Source organism: Bubalus kerabau, chromosome 5 (genome assembly GCF_029407905.1).
Source record: "Bubalus kerabau isolate K-KA32 ecotype Philippines breed swamp buffalo chromosome 5, PCC_UOA_SB_1v2, whole genome shotgun sequence".
NCBI lineage: Eukaryota > Metazoa > Chordata > Mammalia > Artiodactyla > Bovidae > Bubalus > Bubalus kerabau.
Genome location: NC_073628.1, coordinates 124,669,538 through 124,688,355, shown reverse-complemented (window position 1 = coordinate 124,688,355; position 18,818 = coordinate 124,669,538). Strand labels below are relative to the sequence as shown.

At 43.3% G+C, this 18,818-nt stretch overlaps 1 long non-coding RNA gene across 2 annotated transcripts; it reads right to left on the bottom strand.

Annotated features, from left to right (window-relative positions):
- Nucleotides 1–774: 774 nt before the first annotated feature.
- On the bottom strand, nt 775–5,918 carry LOC129654072 (uncharacterized). Of its 2 annotated transcripts, none has more exons than XR_008715376.1 (3): nt 5,749–5,918; nt 3,053–3,115; nt 775–968 (listed from the first exon to the last, which is right to left on the bottom strand). It is a non-coding gene; the product is annotated as an uncharacterized LOC129654072 (long non-coding RNA). The 2 variants fall into 2 exon arrangements; XR_008715377.1 differs by lacking the exon at nt 5,749–5,918 and adding an exon at nt 3,378–3,512.
- Nucleotides 5,919–18,818: the final 12,900 nt, after the last annotated feature.

The window sequence follows — 18,818 nt, the reverse complement described above, 5'->3', positions numbered from 1 at the left end:
AGGGAAGCCAGGTTAATATTCAATTCAATGTGCATTTAATAAGCTCTTTTGTTCATGTTGATACAATAGCAGGTTAGGTAACTGTTTCTACACTCATTGAACACAAGTTGGCTGTCTAGTTATTTATATATGTTAAAGTATATATGTGTATTTAAAATGCATAGATGATGTTGTCTTTGTTATTTTGTTACATATATGGCTTCCGGATTATCAGGATTATCATTCTGGTCAACATATACAACATGTATAAGTTGTACATGTGTGATATTGTGTGCATAAGAATTATTGTGGTAAAAGTCACATAATGTAAAAACACAATATTTTAACCATATTTAACTGTACAGTTCAGTGGCACTAAGTACATTCACATTGCTTGGCAACTCTCACCATCACCCATCTCTTGAATTATTCACCTTCCTAAACTGAAACCCTGTCCCCACTAAATGTGAACTCCACTCCCCCGCCCCCCAACTCTGACCACCTCCACCCGCCACCCCGGCATCTGCCAGTGCACTCTCCAACTCTATGAATTTGACTATCCTAGGTATCTTGTCTAAGTGTCTTGACTGCGGTAATGCTTACACAATTCTGCATTTGTCAAAACTACAGAACTCTACAGCCCCAAATTTACTATGTGTCAAATTTAAAATAAACTTTAGAAATTTAAATGCTGAATCTGTAATAGTTGCTACTTCAAAGGATATTGTTTCAAATAAATTCAGCTTGTCACTTTATGGCCAAACCACTGACACACATACTCACTTCTCCTTATAGAACTTCCATGTAAAGTTTTTTACTTGCTGGTAATCTTACTCCAGGGAAGTTCAGTTGACTTTCCCAAGATACAATGGAAGGTGGCTGTTCAACTCTTTTTGCCTTCGGTGCCTCAAATTTCTACTTATTCATTAAGAGAATTCTCCAGAGACAGATGCATGACCTCACTTTGAGAACAATATTCACACCCATTGCTGAAGAGGGAAAAGGGAAAGATCAGAGTTCAACTCTGGGAAACAATTTAGTGCCCACATGCGTTACTTACCAACTAACCAAGGAGCAAGTACTGGGAGAGAAGCAATTACAAATGGAGACAAATATGGCCTAGAGTATTTGGGGATTAAGACTTGTGCTCAAGTCTCCCACCCCTGCTTCTGTGTACACTGGACTCCAAGTACACGTCTCGTCATCCACTCTTTTACCTCATGGCCGTTACTTGTGGGTGAAGGATGCTGGTGTTCACGGAACAGCATGCTGATGCATTTTTTCCTGCCATTGTATGTAACATGTTTTCTAATTCTTTTGCTCTATTCAGCATTTGACCCCAACGATAGGGGATTATGGTATTAACTCTCTACCCGGCACACATTCTTTACAGACTCTCACTAAATACTGTAAGCCTGCTGCAGAGAGGAATAAAAGTGAAAGCATACCGTCTGGTCTTAAGCTGAGCACACAGAGGGTCGTGATCCAATTGGAAGGGAAGCAGAATTTTTAAAAAGAAAGAGGTTTGACCAAATTTTAATCCTTGTCATTTTCATTTCTCTTACCCTGTGGATTTGGGTGATTTTATTTACACTGTCAGCTTGAGCCTAGGGATTGGAAATCAGGCTTTTATGGAGATTATTAAAAGTACATAGAGTACACTAAAGGTTGGGCTAACTGATATATGCTGCTAAAAATATGAATGTGAATGCCCTGGTATTAGATGCCACTGGCGTACATTTCATCCTCCTTAGAAGGTTATTCTTGGGAGCTGGACCTGCTGCGATGGTAATGAGATGCAGGCTGTCAGAATATTTCTAATAGGTAGCGAATGACCATGGATGGGAATGAATTAGCATTACTCAGATGAGAAGGTAGCTCTTTATACCAGTAATTCCAATGCAAAGCAATTCCACCACCCTTCTCCTAAAAGAGAGGGTATTGTAAATTGGGGGTGGGAGTGGAGGGAGGAGGAGGCCAGGGTTAAAGCTTCAAGGATTTACTGATGGCTTGGATGGGCTGTGGTGTCCTCCAGGTCTCTAGGCTGGGTATTGTTGGCCTGAGCTTCTCTACTGTCTAGATGCATGAGTAGTGACTTGGTTAGGTGCTGCATATAGTCCTAGATGACAAAGAGAAAGCTCTAGATCTCAGTCACGGCCTTTTAAGATCTCAGCAGATAAAAGTGAAGTGATTTACCCAATCTCAAAATACTAGGAGCAGTCACGCTTTGACAAATCAGGTTTAGGATCTCAAAGACATGGAAATACCACGTTACAAAGTAGCTGAGTATGCAGGACTTGTGTCCTTGCAAGGTTATAGATTATGATAATCTTAATAGGCTTAAGAGGGTTTTAAAGAGATTCCTGGATCACAGTTCTATACTGGACCACCATGAGAAAATGGGTATTTTAGGGACTTATTTCCAGTTATGAATGCCAGTAGCATCTACACCCTTGCTGCATGGCCTTGCTGGGTGTCACCGATAGGTCAAGAGTCATTGCTGTGCTGGAGTTTTCAAGTGCAATCCACACCCGGAAATGAGGAGGAAGACATATAGCTGGAAACAACTGACCATGGGTTTATTTAACATGGTGCTCTCATATCCCAAGACCTGGGCAACAATGTTCAGTCATGGACTGAGCTTTATATAGCTTTATCATGTCCTAGATGCCTATGTATAGAAATGTGCTATCCTGCCGTAGAAAGATATGCTAAGCGCCAGTGTGCTATCCAGGCCACAGAGAAAGGACCACCGTGAAAGGTGGACCTTCAATGCCTTCACCGATGGAAACCTTAGCTCTGAACCACTTGTCCCAATTCACTTACATTCTACATCCTGACTTGTTCTTATCTATCAGAACAATCCTAAAAAAGGACTTTTTGAACCAAATGTGATGAAGATGACAGGGCAGGAGGATGATTTCACTCCTTTCAAGAAAAATAAAGAGCTTTCCCAGCTCTGTGAACTAGTCTTCAGTTTAGAATAGTGTATTGTTCAAGGTGATCAACGCAGCTGCTATAAAACACAATTTCCAAATATGAGTGCTATCCCCAGTACAAAGTTATTACTTACTCAGAAATGTCTGCTGTCATCGTGCACGTGTGACAGTTTCATCTTAGAGTCCTTTGCTTGCAGCTATTTAGATGGGAGAAAATGTAAAGAAGACACTTGAGATTGTAACACATTTGGCCTTAAAGTAACAGTCATCACTTCTGCTCCTGTTCCATTGGCCAGCCCTTGGGACCACATGGCCCATTTAACTTCAGGGTGGCCCAGAAGAGACTTCCCACATGTCCAAGAAGAGACTCAAAAATGATGATCACTAAAAGTTTTACCATAGTCTGAGCTTCTGAACATCAAATATTCATTTTACTCTCCTCTTACAGATCACACTCACCTTACCCCACAGAGGACAATGCAAAGTCCCATCCAGCCACCACCACCATATCAATGTCCAGAACACCTGAGCAGGGCAGCATCTTCTCCATCAGTCTGATGTAGGACCGCTAGGTAGGCTCTATGTGCAGGACCTATGCAGGTAGCCTACATATTAAAAAGACAAGTCATCTGCACCCTACTTCCCCATCATCACAATCCATTTATAATAATGGGGAAAATACAGGAAAATAATCTTGTTTGTATAGGAAAATAATAGGTAACACTCCTCATCATGGTCCACGGCCATGCTGAGCCCCTGAGTCAACATGTACAGCCCACACCTTCTGGGCATGGTGGCTATGTGTGTGGAATAGCTCTAGGAAGGACTCCATTGTTTGTTCTTCTTCTTGGACACACGTGAAGTTGGCTTAGTGGGGACATCCTTCCTTCCGAACAGTACACCTGCAAAAGCTTGACTTCCACTCAGTCTGGAATGGGTTGGCAACTCGAGAATTGCTTTAAATCTTGAACAGGCAAGAATGTTTCAAGTTCAAGCCCCTGCTTTCTTTGTCAATGCAATTCTAAACTTAGAAAACATATGATATATTTGCTTCAGTCAGGACCTCGTGCCAGTGACCACACTCAGAGTTATTTTCTAAACCTTATTATCAAATTACCTTTTTTTTTCTTTTTCTTTTTGCTTCTTCCCCTCCATGCCTTTTTCTCTCTCAAAATAATTACCTAAACGCATTGAAGCTATCAGAAACAATAGGTGAGAAGGCCCTACTGCTGATTTTATTTTTGCCTCAAACAACTTCATTCACATGTCACATGAGAACTTTTACTAGATATTTGTCACCAAAAGACATTCTTTTGATAGCATGTCTTACTGTTGGAGTCTAACGTAGGCTTATTTTTTCTAATCCTACAGCCCTAACTTTTGGACTCTGTATTCTATTTTTGACTGTGTGGATCACAATAAACTGTGGAAAATTCTGAAAGAGATGGGAATACCAGACCACCTGAACTGCCTCTTGAGAAACCTATATGCAGGTTAGGAAGCAACAGTTAGAACTGGACATGGAACAACAGACTGGTTCCAAATAGGAAAAGGAGTATAGGAATAGGAGTATACGTCAAGGCTGTATATTGTCACCCTGCTTATTTAACTGCTATGCAGAGTACATTATGAGAAACGCTGGGCTGGAAGAAGCACAAGCTGGAATCAAGATTGCCAGGAGAAATATCAATAACCTCAGATATGCAGATGACACCACCCTTATGGCAGAAAGTGAAGAGGAACTAAGAAGCCTCTTGACGAAAGTAAAAGAGGAGAGTGAAAAAGTTGGCTGAAAGTTCAACATTCAGAAAACGAAGATCATGGCATCTGGTCCCATCACTTCATGGGAAATAGATAGGGAAACAGTGGAAACAGTGTCAGACTTTATTTTTTTGGGCTCCAAAATCACTGCAGATGGTGACTGCAGCCATGAAATTAAAAGAAGCTTACTCCTTGGAAGGAAAGTTATGACCAACCTAGATAGCATATTGAAAAGCAGAGACATTACTTTGCCAACAAAGGTCCAGCTAGTCAAGGTTATGGTTTTTCCTGTGGTCATGTATGGATGTGAGAGTTGGACTGTGAAGAAAGCTGAGCACCGAAGAATTGATGCTTTTGAACTGTGGTGTTGGAGAAGACTCTTGAGAGTCCCTTGGACTGCAAGGAGATCCAACCAGTCCATTCTGAAGGAGATCAGTCCTGGGTGTTCATTGGAAGGACTGATGCTAAAGCTGAAACTCCAATACTTTGGCCACCTCATGTGGAGAGTTGACTCATTGGAAAAGACCCTGATGCTGGGAGGGATTGGGGCAGGAAGAGAAGGGGACAACAGAGGATGAGATGGCTGGATGGCATCACCGACTCGATGGACATGAGTTTGAATGAACTCTGGGAGTTGGTGATGGACAGGGAGGCCTGGCGTGCTGTGATTCATGGGGTTGCAAAGAGTCAGACACAACTGAGCGACTGAACTGCACTGAACTGATTCTATTTTTGCTAGCAAACTCATGAATTCTTTCCTGAGTCATCATACAGTCTAGATAAGCCCAAAACACTGCTAGGATTCTGTTTTCTAAACATTTACCCTCGTGATAAAAACTGTGATGTGACTACCTTCTAATCAATAGGAGGCAATAACTCTACCAAATTTGTCACCGCATAAACGGAATTTCCATCTTAACAGATTCTGGTATTAGCTTCTTTTCAGCCTGTTGCTGAACTCCGAAATGAATGATAACACACCTAAGCTAGTATAGCAGTCAAAGAATGCAATTTAGTTATGTCAGTACCCCACTTTCAGTACCAATGTCTGTATCAGAGCAATACATACCAGTTGCTATAATGACAATCTCCATGGTCTCACACCACTAAGTTTATTTCTCCCTCGTGTCACTGTCCAGTGAAAGTCTGGCAGCTCCCTTTGGAGGCTCTCTTCCAAGTGGATATTCAGGAACCCAAACTCCTTCCCTTTCATGATGTTGCAATCACAAATCAGCGGCATCTAAACTCACTGTGGACGGGAAAGCAAAAGCCAGAACATGCTTCAAAGGGGCAGAACTAGAGGTGGCTTATATCCCTCAGTCCTAACTGTTTTGCCAGAGCCCTGTCACATGACCCCAACCCAACAAGGAGGAAATGAAGTGATCCTGTGTGCTCAGGAACAGGAAATGGGATGGGACTTGAGGAGCTTATGGCTCTCAATCCTGTATTAGAAAGTATCATTCACCTCACTCTTCACTACTGACTGGCCAAACTGAGAAGGGATGACCTATGTTTTCTTAATCACCAATTAGATTGTTGGATAATAATGACATTTAATTTTGATATTAAAAATGCAGATTAAAATTTTAAAATAATTTATGAGAAATTTAGGGCAAGTACAACATTTTACCACTTAAACAAGATAAAATGGAAATACTGAGAGATTCCAAGGGAGCTGCTAAGAATCATCGCACAAGCCACCAGATCTCTGGCTTTGTAAAATAACTGTCTCTGACCAAATCTTTACAACGCAGGCAAAACAGTGTGCGAACTGGCCATAGATGTTAAGCACAACCATGCAGGTCCCCACGATGCCGACGGCTCAGTCTAAGTGAGCTGACTATCTGTGTGCTCTAGGCAGGCTCGACAGTCACCCAACTCCCTCTCCTCTGAAAGGCACAACTCAGCCCAGGGAGAGAGAGGACCTGACCCACCGCAAGTAGTAATCAGCACAGGAGTTCAGTGGAAAGAACACAGGCGCTGAGTGAACAAATCTAGGCTCTTCCATTGGTTGTGTGTCCCGAGCAAGTAACGAGCTTCTCTGAAACTCAGTTCCCTCATCTCTGTTCTATGAAATGAAAGGTGATGTATGCACCCCATGTAATATTGTAAGTATTCCATATGTGTATGTGTGTGTGTAAGTGTGGCTGATATTCAGACAATATGAATTGGTCAGAGTACTCTCAGTGATCAGTGTCCATGCTGTACTAAGTATTAACTATTTTGTCATCATCCCTGCTGCTACTGCTGCTAAGTCGCTTCAGTCGTGTCTGACTCTGTGCGACCCCATAGATGGCAGCCCACCAGGCTCCCCTCGTCCCTGGGATTCTCCAGGCAAGAACACTGGAGGGGGTTGCCATTTCCTTCTCCAAGTCATCATCCCTAAAAGTACTCAATAAGTATATACCTACCTACATATTTATTTAGGCCTATAATGTTTTGTATAATTTTTCTAGGCATTATAGAAAATGCAAAGAAAATTTAAGACCTAGATCCTGCCATTAATGTAGTGTTGAGGCCAACTATGTGAATTGAACTAGAGGTATGACAGAGATTCAGAGAGAGAATTCATGTCAGCATTGCCTGGAGGAGCCAAAGACGTCTCTATGAAGAAGGTAACCCCATGAGTTTGGAGGACACCGAGCTGCAGATGGTCAGAGCAGGGGAAACATTTTAGCACAAAACTTGGTAAAGTAGAAAATGCTGAGGAGATCAGCCAGACTGGAGACACAAGCAATTGAAGATAAATGAATTTTATCACCAGTGCTACAAATTCATTCTACGTAAAATGATACTTCATTTTATGAATTAAAAAGAGCAATATTCCAGTTACTGAAGATCTGTTGTATTTCCAGAGGGTACCAATATGGATGTAGCTCTAACATATTCTGGGGTTCCCAGGTGGTGCTAGTCGTGAAGCACTCACCTGCCAATGCAGGAGACGCAGGTAATGTAATATAACGTAAGAGACGCTGGTTCGATCCCTGGGTTGAGAAGATCCCCTGGTGGAAGGCATGGCAACCCCCTCCAGTATTCTTGCCTGGAGAATCCCATGGACAGAGGAGCCTAGTGGGCTATAGTCCATAGAGTTGCAAATAGATGGACATGACTGAAGTGACTTAGCATGCATGCATAACAGATTTCACTAACCACAAAACTTTTGCAGAGAGGCAAAATCATGCATCATCATGATTCTGATGATGTAAGATGTGTTTGGTGCTTTTCTAGGGCAATTAATCCCTGACTTTCTATTCCCCTTCTCCTGCAATGTCCTCTTTTTCTACTCATCTGTACTTGGTACTATAACAGAGACACGCCAAATGCCCGGAATGGTGGCTTGGGACATAGGCACCCAATGAATATTTGTGAATTGGATTCAATAAAGTACTGATTAAGTTCTACTTGGCAAGATTGCAGCTTCTTGTTTTCTTCAAATCAAGCAAAGTGAGTAAAAAGTCACCTTCTAAAAACAAAGACAAAGAAGACTGCTAATCAACTCTAACAATGAGTTTATATGAATCCTTAAGGAAAGGAAATTAGTAGATTCTAAAGGTGAGACATAGTGAGCAGAAAAGGCAAACAGCACAGCAAAGTCCCACCTTTGGAAGTTTCAGCATAGGCATTGTCTAAGTGCCACTTCCCAGTCTCAGCACAAACTGGTAATGCACTGATAATAGCTTTGACAGGCCCTTCAGCCAAGGATTTCCATCCCCAATGCTATCCATAAACTCCACTTACATAGTTGATAACCAAGGTGGCATAATGTCCAAACTAACAGATGTCGTTTTTTAAAGTGAAATAATCTCCCTTTTCCTTTAAACTGTGAGTCCTTATGGTTTCTATCCATCAAATCAATGTTTGCCAATCTTCAAGTGATGAGTAAATATCTGCCGGAAAAAAGGAAGTCATTTCTCAGCTTTTACCAGCAAGTTACTCTTTTTGAGAGCTTGCTGCTGCTGCTGCTAAGTCACTTCAGTCGTGTCCGACTCTGTGTGACCCCATAGACGGCAGCCTACCAGGCTCCCCCGTCTCTGGGATTCTCCAGGCAAGAGCACTGGAGTGGGGTGCCGTCGCCTTCTCCGTTTGAGAGCTTAATCAAATGCTAATCTTGAAAACTAAGCTTCAAGAAAAAGGGATTTCTAAACTTCAAAAACTCTCTTTCTGTAAGAACACCAATACATGGAATGACTGTACAGAAGTTTATACGTTTAGAGAATTTAGACTATGACATACGGGGCATTTTCACCTGTCTGGGGTGAAAGTTGAAAGTTGTGCAGAAACCAGGACAAGGAAGAAATGGAAAAAATGAGGGAAAAAGGAATAGCCAGTTAAGTGTGTGCCTGCCCACCCGTGCCGCCCACACTAGGAGCCCCCCAGAGCAGTGGGACTCACTCTCTGCTTTCCTGTGAACGAACCAGGAGGGTGTCAATCCCAACACCCCTCCTTCTAGAAGCCTGCACGTATATTGAAACTTCAGCAATATGGTACCATTGCCAGGCAGGTTACCTCGGCTGGGGGTGCTGTTTAGGTGCCTTTAAAGTAAAGCTTCTGACCTCTCAAGGCCTTCTCTTGGTACACATGGAATCCGGAAGTTTCCATATACTCCAGCGGGAGGAAACCATGGTACTGAGAGGCCAGTGGTTGTGCAGGGGCCTGGAGTTAGAGCAAGACAGCCACGGAGTACAAGGTCTCCACCTCCAGAGGCCAATGGCCGGGACCATGGGTGGGATTAAACACAAACCCCAGAAGACCAGGTGAAGGAGCCACTTCTCTGGGTCTACCAGCCCAAGATCCCCAGGAAATGGACCAGTCATCCTACAGCAAAAAGCAGCCAGGTAACAAGCCCAGCCAAGGTCCCCTTCCCCGCCCTCACCCCCATGCGAGTAGATAAGTCTCCTCCCAGGCCCAGAGGCTACCCAGCTGACAAGTAGGAGGAAAGAAGTGAACGCCAGGAAGACTGGGCATTTACCCCAAAGAGGCTGATGTCAACAAGAGAAGGGGCTGTCTTTAGTTGTCAACAAGAAGTCTCTCTTCACTTCCCTATGAGAGAGAGATAAGAGGTCAGAGCAAGATGAGAAATTACATTGAAAATATGAAATGCTCTATGCTTTTAACTCAGCTAAGTGTAATGCATGTGATTTTTAACCCCAGACTGTATTAATGATGCAAAGTCTCTGGTCAAAATGCCCAGAGGCCCTCTCCCTGCTTTAAATGGTAGAATGCAGTTTGGATAGAAATAAATATAATGTCATTTAGCTTGTATAGCTTTGTAAGATTTTTCATCTATTAGTAAATTACTAAAAAGTTTTTCACATCATAGGTCCAAAGAGGGAGTGGGATTTAGTCACTACATCTCCATCCAAGAAATGCTATTTCCTTACCATCCATGGAGAGATTATAGAGAACACAAAGTTGCTCACATTCGCTGTACGGTGAATCTTTATTTGGCATTTAGAAAGATAACAGGACAGAAATTTATAAGAAAGACATCATTGGCTATGTGTTGTCAGGCACTTTACACACACTCACTATTTTTCATACTCCTCAAACCATCATTGTTCCCATGTTCCTGATGAGGAAACTGAGACTGATGAATAAATCAAAATCTATTCGTCCAAGGTCACCAAGCCTAGAAGGTGCAGCGCTAGAATTGGCACATGGGTGCATGACTAGGCAGGACACTTGCTACTTGCCCACATGGTCCAGGGACTCTGTCCTTCTGCCCAGCAAGTCACACAGACACCTGCCGAAGGGCTGCACACCCAGTGGACAGAGCTGATGCCCCCTGTTCTCTGGAAATGGACTCTGGAACTTCAAACCACCAACCTTGGACTTTATTGGGCCTTACTGAAGACCAGCAGCCCAGGCTACCTTCTCTCCTAAGATGAGGGACTTGCTTTTCCCACCCAAGTTCCCAGTTTTGGTGCTAGATGGAAGGATGTATTTTTTTCTCTCTGAACACTATGTTTGCAGTCCCTCCAATTAGCACATTCATTCTTTAAAGAAACACCCAAGTTGTTTCTTTGGTTTCTCAGCTTCTCAGGCTCCTGGTCTGAAGGGTCATTGTCTTGAGAAGTCAGGAGTGTGGACCTAGTGGCTGGGCCCCTCAGCCTGGCCCAGGTGCCTTCAGACACCCACGTGTTCCCCTGGACACTGAAAGAAGCGTGCAGGACCAGAAGGTGAGGCGTCTTGACCCCTGGAACACAGCAGCCTGCAAGGCCACCTGGGGAGAGGTTGCAGGTCTCCAAAACACACTGTAGAAATGCTGTCTCATATGAAGGCATCACATCCTGGGGAAGATGGATGAAGCATGTGGTAGGACAATTATGGTGGGCTTTCTGAAGTTGGGGAAGAGACTAAAAATGGCCCATTCCTTCAGACATAAGGAAAAATAGGCCCTGAGCCAGTGGAAACCAAGAAGTAAGCCAGAAAGAAACGGAAGCTTCTCAGCTTTTCTTTGCTAGTTCCTTTCTACAGAAAAAGCCAATTTTACTAGCATTTTGTCAGCCAGAGCCCTCTGTACACAAGTACTTCCAAATTCTCAGACCAGTAAAAATGGAGGCTCATAAAGATGCTTTGAGGACTATAAACCTTAAATGCTTTTGCGAATCATTCATACAAATTAAACAGTGGCTGCTTTTTAACCATCGAATAATGATTCCTATTTTATGAAAACTGCTAATTCATACTTAGAATGTCTAGAACATTTTGTTAACCAGAATATTTGACTTATGGGAGAATTTGGTACTAAATTGGCTAAAAATTGAGTAGCTAGCATCATGAAAATCTACGTACTTCAGAATTAGGGCGAGAAGGTAGCCTCCCAAATCTGATAATTTATTAACTGTGTGACCTTCAGATCTTTTCAGTTCCCTGTGCCTTATTTTTCTCATTTGTAAGTGAGGATAATGATATCTACCCTTCCAGGTTATTAGCGTAAATGCAAGAGGCATTTGCGCATGCCTGGCACATACTTGCACAAAGGAGACACTCAATAAATACACTGCAGTTATGATGACGATGATTAGCGTCCTTTTAAATGCTGCTACCACCCGTTGTGTGAGCTTATTTCTAACCCTTTCCTCCTCATTTGACCAGCCTCTGCCCACCCTTGCATTCTAGCCTTACACACCTCCCCTGGAACACTGAAAGTTTTCCCAAATGCGACGATCAGCCCTTCCTTTTTCCCATATAGAGAATAAAGAGCGATCTGGGACTGTCTGAGCCCTCCAGTGCTGGCTCCCCCTTCCACGGAGACACCGCCCCTGCCTTCGTCTTGGTTCGTCCCATCATTTCCTCTTTCTCTGGGCCAGACCTGGATAAACTTGTGGTTTCCTTCCTTCGTGCTCTCTGGAGAGCTGAGTACTGCACACTTGAAAGCCTAAAAACTTGTCATTTCCACCTTGAACTAGTGGCTGACCTCGCCAGACAGCCTGGGAAATGAATTAGTGTCCTTAAGCAGAGGCAGAATATGAGCAGTGACCCAGCTCTCGTAGGCAACTCCGGAAACTGTCAGGCGGTAGTTAAAGTTCCCTTTTTCCCAACCCCTTTAATTATGTTGAAAACTATGTCATATTGTTTTTGAAAAAGTTAATGAAATAGTAGGTAAAGGTGAACCAAGGAACATAATTTACTTGGATTTCCTTGCAAGCTTTTGATAAGGTCCCCCATAAAAGACCATTAAGGAAAATAGATGGCCAGAGGGCTCTGGGCAAAAGTCTTTTTGGTGTATTAAAAACTGGTTAAGCAATTTTAGAAGGAAGAATCACTGATGCTGGTTACTTCTTGGAGTAGAGAGGTTAATCACAAGCTGTCCCCAGTGTTAATATTTGGACTTGAAGTGTTTGAATGATTTATAAAAGAAAAGAAAGCAAAGTTGGTCAAAGTCACAAAACAATATCATAGTACAAGCTGTCCAGGGTGTCTGGTAGGAATGAATTTCCTTGCCCATCAACCAGGAACACGGTCCTTGGAGGTAAGAACTGGGGGCCTACCCTGAAGATGAGACCTTTGAAGATGAGAAGGAAGCTCTGAAAACCTTTCAGGAAAGATAGAAACATCTGTAGCCCAAGTGCAGCCAGGCCTGAGGCTGGAGGGCAGGACACAGTGACCTTACAAGTGTCCTTCCCACCCTTCCCGCAGATGGTGGCTTAAAGCCATGAAAAATCAGAAATGAGTGGCATGGGTGGAAAGCAGTTAAGCAATATGAAGACACCATTTTGCACACTTTTCATTCCAAAATTGTAAAAGACTAATTCTATTGGTAAAGGAAAGCCAAAGGAATGTCACGGGGACTAAAACATTAAACGCATTTTCTGAGTAATCTTTGTATTTGATTTGATGCAGCAGAAGATAAACAAGAGATACTGAGGACCTGTTTACTGCCTACTGAAGGGGCCACAGAAGTGTTTCACTTTTCACCAAAGAAGACAGACCTTCCTTGAAAGTACTTATAGTTTAACAATATAATTATTCTCATATCACAGTCGCGCCCCACCCCCCCAAATATTTTCACTGAAAAAGGAAACAGAGGGAATTAAACAAATATCTGATGCAGATGAGGCAAATCGCAGGTCCTCTCCTAGCCATGTCCTTCATTAATCTTCATGACACTTCTTATCAAGTCCCACTTGTGTTCCTTTAAGATCAAAAAGTCCAAAACCCAAAAGTCATGCTGCAATCAGGGGCAGAGTGAATTCTAATCTGTATTTGCCCAAACTTCTTTTCTTTTGCCCAGTCAAGTAGTAACTCTAGTTCCTGCATAGGGTGCTATTTACACAGTAGGAATGCATTTATTTTGAGATAAGGACACAGAGACAGAATGTATTCAATAACACATTGGACATTAAAATGCTCTCGAAGAATCCACCAGTGGACCCACACAAATATAGTCAACTCACCTTTGAAAAGATGCAAAGGCAGTTCAATAGGGAAGGGATAGTCTTTTCAGGAAATGGTACCAGAACAATTGGATGTCAATATGCAAAAAAAAAAAAAAAAATGGAGAAGGAAATGGCAACCCACTCCAGTATTCTTGCCTGGAGAATTCCATGGATGCAGGAGCCTGGTGAGTTACAGTCCATGGAGTCGCAAAGAGTCGGACACGATTTAGCGACTAAACGATGACAATGGAAAACAAAACAAAAAACACCCTCTATACATACTATAAACAAAAATTAATTCAAAATGGTTCATAGACTGTAAATGTAATTGCAAATTTATGAAATTTCTAAAAGAAAATACAGCAGAAAATCTCTACAACATTGGGCTAGTTGCAAAAAGCTCTTTGATAAGATAGCAGAAGTACTATCCATCAAAGAAAGAAAGATGGATAAACTGGATTTGATGAAAATTCAAAGCCTTAGAATCTGAATTTGTAAACAGAAACTGAAACAAAAATCAAAGCTTCCATTTTTCCAACCAGACTTGGAAATCTGTATCTTTCCTCAGGAACATACAAAGCTGAGTAAGCAATCGAACTGAAAAATGGCAGCTCCTCAGCAAACTTTTCCCCAAAATGGGTCAGGCAGAAACCAGTGACCCTTTCCTCTGTTGTCTGAGTCATTTGTGGGCATGTTTGGTACTTCACACACTCTGTCTTCATCAGTTGTCATAGACTCATCTCATGTACAAATGTCAGGAGCAGGGCCAAGTATACGGTATCTGTGACCTGCCAGAGTCTAGTAGAGGGACTGATAGAGAAGGTGTAGTCAATACATGTTTGAAGATTAAAGTAAAGAGGAGGAAAACACGGATGTAGGAGAAAGACACTCTGTGAAGACAGACGGGTTGGAGGAGAGGGAGGAATGGAAGAGAAAAGAGGAGCGAAGAGGAGAGGAGAAGGGAACACAAGGAAGAAAGAGAGAGGAGAAAGGAAAAGGAAGAAAAGACAGGAAAAAGAACAACGTGCCTGGGGTGAAGACCATGGGGACAGGTGCGATCTGGGGAGCGACGGGGTGGTGTCTGATGGGACAGGGGCAGCCACGGGCCACCAGGCTGATATCTGAGCCCTGGTACCCAACCAGCCAGCGGTGCTGTGGCCAGGCCATGCACGCTGAAGTCACTGCCACTCTTTGTCCCTCGCGCTACGGCCCCGTGGATGTCAGCGGCCATCGTGCCGGGGCCAAGTCAGCAGCTGAGGCGGGAAGCGGGAGGCTGAGGCTGCTGGCTCGTGCCTCTGGGTCCGCTCCCCGGCTCCCCGGCTGTGGGCCCGGGTGCCAGAGCCAGGGAAGCCAGGTCAGGGTGGTGAGGAGCCGCTGGCATGGCAGGGCTCTCGCATTCTCTCCTTCCTAATGGCCCGGCCTTGCTGGGGAAACGGGAGGGGCTGGGCAGCCAGCAGCCGGGAGTGAGAACTTGCCCTTGCCAGAGCCAGCTGCTGGCTGCCATCTGGGTAGGGGCAGTGCCAGTTTCCCAAATCTGCCTTCCCTTTGGAAAAGAGGGGGAAAACTCTGTGCTGGGGAGATAGCTTCTCCTTCCATCCTGAGGCTCTCAGTTAAAAACCCAACAAAACCAGCCTTTGAAAAAAGAAGAAATGCCACAGGCTGGGCTGTTTCCAGAGGAATTTGCTTCTCCTGGAGGCTTTACATCCAATTAAAAAAAAAAAAAATCTCTACTTGTCCTTGCTTTCTCTTGCTTCTTTCATTTTACTTAATGATGACCTTGACTTTTAAAAATTGAATCTGTTTGCACTCATAAAATGCCTATCTGCATGTCCTTTATCTTTGTCATGTAGTGATGGAATCATCCACTATACACTGGAATTCCCTGAGGGATGTGATCTAGTCTTTTTAATTTACCTTCCACCAGGAATAAGCCAACAGCTCCCTACACTGTGTCCGAAACTTGGATACTTTCTGGAGGGTTTATTCATTCATCGAATGCATTTTGAGCACCATTTAAACATCAGCACAGAATTGTCACGATGAAGGGTTGAAGATCTGGCTCCTGTTCTCAGAGCTGAGCCAGCTGAATGGACACGTCCCATCAGGCTCTTGGGGACATCAGGGCAATGGGGACCTGCTCCATTGTGTCAGCCCCTGTGAGGCACCACCCTGAGCCCCTGTGCTATTTCCTGTGCTACCTCTATGTTCCCAAGAGGCAGATGGGAAAAGAGTTGACCAGGCAGAGCACAGAACCAAGAAGAGCCTCTGCAAAACCAGAAAGCAAATGAGCTTTATCCAGGAGTGAGAGTTAGTACATATAACAAGCAGCCCGCACTGACCGATGAGAGCAGATTCTGACTGGGAAAAATCTGTCACCTTGATACATACCAGCTGAATATGAATCCTGGCTTCATTTTTTTCTCATTGCCTTAGCAGTCAAATTCTTCTTCTGTATGTTTATACCTAATCCCTTAGTGAAGAATGGAACCAACCCAACATCCCGCCATAGCAACTGATAAGATGCAGGATAGGATGCAGGGATAGAAGCACTTCGTGAGGATCTTAGGTTCGCAGAGATCTTCATGGGGAGGCCTCAGTTTGACCTCCTTGACTTTGCTGGCATCCTGGTTCCAAAGCAGCTCTCCACATGCCTCATCACGGAACAGTTGAAAGAGGAAGGTTGAAATCCAGGGGAGGTCCTAGAGTGAGGTTCACTCTCTGAAATATAGGGTTCATCCCAGCTGATGGTTAGCCTGTCTGAGGGCAATCAGACCCCAAGGAAAACTGGTTCATATTGTCCAAACTCATAGGAACAACGGTATCTTGCATTTCAAGCATCTCCTAAGTTAAGCACAGCACAAGTTTATTTAGCAATAATGAAAAATACATGCAAATGCAGCTCACATGAGCTTGAGCCTCCAGTGAACCCTCATTATTGGATAAATTTGAAAGTGACCCTCCCCATAGTCCCTGAGATAGGCAGAGCAGGCATTATCAGTTCCCACTTGGTAGCCCAGCAGAAGCAAACACTTTGTCTCAGCTGCTGTAGTCAGTGGCAGAGTTAGATCAGAATTTAGGTCTCCTGACTCCTAATCCGGTGCCCTTTCCATAAGCCAAATTACCAGCTGATAATATAAACTCTAGCATTCTAGATGATACCTACTTGAGAAAAGAAATAAAGACCAGAAATTCCCTTGATGGAAACATAGATGAAAACACAGAAGATCAAGTGGTGAAGAACACGGGCTTTGACTTCTGGTACTGCTTTTGCTAACTATGTGATGTGGAGCAAGTTAACCAGCTTCCCCAAGCTTCTGCTTTTTCATCCATAGGAAAAAAACAGCACCTTTCTCACAAGCTTGCTGTAAGAACTGAAGTAGGTAATATAAGACCTTGATCACAGGGTTCAGCCTAAGGTAAGTGCCCCATATGTAATACAGGAAGTCCTCTACATATGGATGAGTTCCGTTCCAAGGGTGCAGGGTTAAGAGTTCCTACTTAAACCTGTTAAGTAGGTTGCTATTTTTGTCCCCATTTTACAGATAGGAAAATTGAGGCACAAAGAGGTCAAGTCATACATATAGGAAATGGCAGAGCCAAGATTCCAACCAGATGGCACAGCCCCAGAGCCTAGAAGTTACCTACTAGACAGGATGGCCCTCTAATTTTAACAAAAGATATGTCTCAAAGAACTGTGTGGACTTGTTCGAAAGGGTTTCTAGGCAGTTACCTTCCTGAGCCTCTTAAATCTCATGATGAAATCTCTTCCCTGCTTGCCTACCAAAATCTTCAGCAACACTGGGGTGTCTTCCTAGAGGTTTCTTAAGCCTTAAGTCTTGAAGAGCCAGAGACACTGAAAGTAATTGACTTTTCTTGGGGTCCTCAGCCATAGATTCTTCACCAAAATCAATTTTCTAAGTGTTTATGAAGACAGCTTTCTGGTACACATTCGGCTGAGATATTACTTAGAAGGTGTTTAGGCTTATAGTTAAGGAAGACAAGACAGCTGCTGATACACATGGATTTCCAGTGGACAGGGGGTTCAGAGAGAACCCACATTGATCATAGTTATAGAGGAAACTTTGTTCCAGAAGGAATTAGGTCTCATGCTGCAAAAGCAAACCTTGAGGGAATATGAGGGGAGACTTAAACAACCATGAAAAGGGCAGGCAGAGTGAAAACAGGTTTGTTCACAAATCCCAAAACCCTGAACCCAGGGGACAGCTTCTGATTTGAAGGAGGAAGTTTCAGGACAAATAAAAGGTAATCCTACTTTGAGACACAAGCAGTCTCAAGAGATGACATGGGGGTGAAACCCTATATAGTTTCATAATTGTAGGGATGCTCGAGTTGATGGCATATGCTAAAGGGAAGTTTGGGGTGCTTAAGTTGCATTGTAACAGAGGTTGCAATGATACCTTGCTTTTGAATAGAACTCGATGTTACATATACACCCAGGCCTGCCTGGGGTCTCATCAGGGACCTGGGAAATTGTCATGGCTGCTATTATCAGGCCCACTTTATGTAACAGGAAATGAAAACCCTGAGACATTATTTGTCTAATATTTTAGCATGGGGATCCTATCTAACTCCAAACGGAAGTTGAACTTGGCTTCTCGGGCAAGTGAAGACATCTGGGAACAGCACTTTCAGACTCTGCCATTTTTCTTTGAACCATCAGGATCCAAGATGACCTTGAATAGAAATTTTTCTGGACCAGACCAAGCCTAGCCAGTCAGAGGACAAAATGTCCTGCTCGCAAGCCCTTCAGTCTCCCCCATTAAGGCTAGCCTCTCATGCATAACAGGCTCACGTGAAGATCTCATGGGGAACTAGGCTGTTGATTTTTTTTAAAAAAATAACACAACCTATGAATTTTATCTCTTTATCTCCTCAGTCCAGAGGGAAAAAAAGGGACACAATCTGTCCTACCAGTGGGACATCCATCTGATTAGATGTCATAAAACAGAGTAGTCCTTTAGTCAATAATGGCTGGAATACCTCCGACCCACAGTTACTGGAAAAAAAAAAAAAAAAAAAAAAACCTAACTACAGATAAACTCCCTAGGGTTTCAGATCCATTTTGCAATAAGCCATGTTATGAAGGAAACCTGGTCCCAAAAGATAGTTTGAATGCAAAATAAAGATAGTTCACATGCTTTGAAGCAGATACAGGGCTCCTGTGGAAGCAACAGAATCATATTTTTGGAGGATCATTATATTTCCTGCTTCAGACTTTATTTGGGTCCCACCGTTC